The sequence below is a fragment of the Lepisma saccharinum genome, chromosome 12 (genome assembly GCF_977018435.1).
Source record: "Lepisma saccharinum chromosome 12, izLepSacc3.1, whole genome shotgun sequence".
Taxonomy (NCBI): Eukaryota; Metazoa; Arthropoda; class Insecta; order Zygentoma; family Lepismatidae; genus Lepisma; species Lepisma saccharinum.
Window position 1 is genome coordinate 774,123 of NC_139240.1, and position 2,380 is coordinate 776,502.

Genomic DNA, 2,380 nt, shown 5'->3' on the forward strand with positions numbered 1-2,380 from the left:
ATGTTCTTGGCACCACCGCAAACGGTGCCGCCGATGCGCGGGTGTCAACGGAACACAACGTAATGGCCGTTGGGCAAAGAGACCACACCCATGCAGTCGACGTGTCACTGTGCATCGTGAGATTGGATGAATCGCGGTCCTGTTAAATGTGTTTGCAATTCCACCCGCTGTTTGACGTTGGTCCCTGCGTGCCTGTTGCACAATGTAGCGGTCGTCCGCTGCTGTAGTTGACCGTGGTCGACCACCACCTCTTCTTTGCACGGCAGTGCCTGTGGTTCGGAACGCTCTCCATGCACGTGAAACAATGCTGTGGGCAATCCCAAACTCCTGCGCCACACTCGTCACACTTCGTCCTTCTTCCAGTTTCCCGATGATTCTTCCCCATGTGAACGCATCCAAATGTTGTCTCCGGGCCATGTTGTTGTGAGTAACACCACCACAATGCACCTTAACAGCCCTCTGACTGACACACACTGTCTCGTCCCATTCATTCAACTGCTTCGTGTTGTTGGAGCTGACCCATTCGGCGCAATGGTCATGCTGGCATCATGCCATGTAACTTCTTGGTCCCTGTGCATGTGTAGTCAACCTCTGGCAACATGCTGCCGGGCTTTCATTCATTTGCACCGACTAAGAAATATTTTATGTTACTTTATCTATCTCGTCCTTAGGTTTTGCACACCAGTGTGTATATATATATATATATATATATATATATATAGATAGATAGAGAGATATAATATACCACTTCTACAAGAATTTTAAGAATGAACTTGTTCTGCTGTGCTAAATAACAAAAATCAAATCAAATCAAACAAAATGGAATATGGTGGTGAGAACAAAATTGCTTGTCATGGTCTACCTCGTCTTGTCATCTTTCAACTTAGTTAAATCATAAAATCCAAGAGCAAAGTGGGTGGTACACCCTAAAATTTGGTGTCTCTATACTTCAGCACAAGGAATCACAATGGTGCCTGTGATCTCTCAAACTACGTCCAATATGTATCAGGACTGAAGTCATAAAAATAAATGTATATATATATATATATATATATATATATACAGTGTGTTAATATTCTTCAAAATATGACCCTCCTGCATCAATACACCGCTGCCAGCGCTTTTTTCACTCTTCATACATCCCCTGGAAGTTGGCAACAGCAAGGCTGTTCAGGCACCTCGTCGACCACCTCAATCGTCCCAAAACGATGTTCTTTCAGGCTCCTTTTGATCCGAGGGAACAAAAGAAGTCGGGGGAGCCATATCTGGACTGTAGGGTATTGTGCACAATGTTTGGCCAGTGCCTCACTCACAATTAGCAATGTGTGACTGGGTGCATTGTCATGATGCAGCAACCAAGAATCGGCGATCTCCCTTCGGATGCGATGGACCCTAATCATCATGGGTCACAATTGAATGCACAGTGGTTTTCAGTAAATTTAACTCCTGTGCTATCAAATGAACACTTAACCGGCGATCACTGTTCAGAAGTTCTCGCACTTTGGACACATTTTCAGCATTTCGGATCGATGTCAGACGTCCAGCACATTGTTCATCTTCGATGTATTCCCGGCCATCTTTGAATTGTTTGTGCCACTCAAAAATATGCATTGTGGACATGGCTTCGTCCTCGTAAGCCTCACGGATCATATCAAAAGTCACTGTAGCAGATTTGTTCAGTTTAACGCAAAATTTGATGGCACAATGCTGCTCGATGGTTCGCTGCATCTTCACTCTCGAGGCTAGCACTAAACACACTTTCACTTCAGGCATGACCTGCACACTCCAAAGGCTCGGAGGAAACTGTGCTGGGTCTCCTAGCGCACACGACATTCCGCAACACCAATCCCACTCACAGAGACCGTCCTCCACCCCTTCCCATTGACCAGACAAAATCAATCCCGATACTTATTTATTTATTTATTTACTTCTTCTTTTGGATGGCGAAGTTAAGGCACAAGTCTTTTCTTACACTTAACCATCTCTACTTCACATTTTACAAATTTAGTTGAAATATCTAAGAGTTTGCAATATATAAAACATCAAAATACCAAAGAAAATAACACAAAAAGAGAAGAAACACACAAAAAGAAACAAGAAAAAACACAAAAAAGAAAAAAACACAAAATGACAAAACACAAAAATACACATATATTACATCGTTCGTAAAGTAAGTTCCACTGATGAATTTAAAATACAGAAAAGTCGGTCAGTGTTTGTCCTAAAAATTTAGATCAAGGGTTTCATTTTATTGTCTTTCCTTGTTTTCAGTACTGGTAAGTTGCCTCCAGAAGATGCTTTCTTAATTCTGATTTGAAATTGCCGAGAGAAGAAGAGTTTCTTATGTCATTAGGGAGGCAGTTCCTTGCTCTAGTGGCAG

The 2,380-nt window shown here is 42.5% G+C and overlaps 1 pseudogene; it reads right to left on the reverse strand.

Moving 5' to 3' along the window:
• Positions 1–1,392: 1,392 nt before the first annotated feature.
• Positions 1,393–1,833, reverse strand: LOC145996556 (protein GVQW3 pseudogene; annotated as a pseudogene).
• Positions 1,834–2,380: the final 547 nt, after the last annotated feature.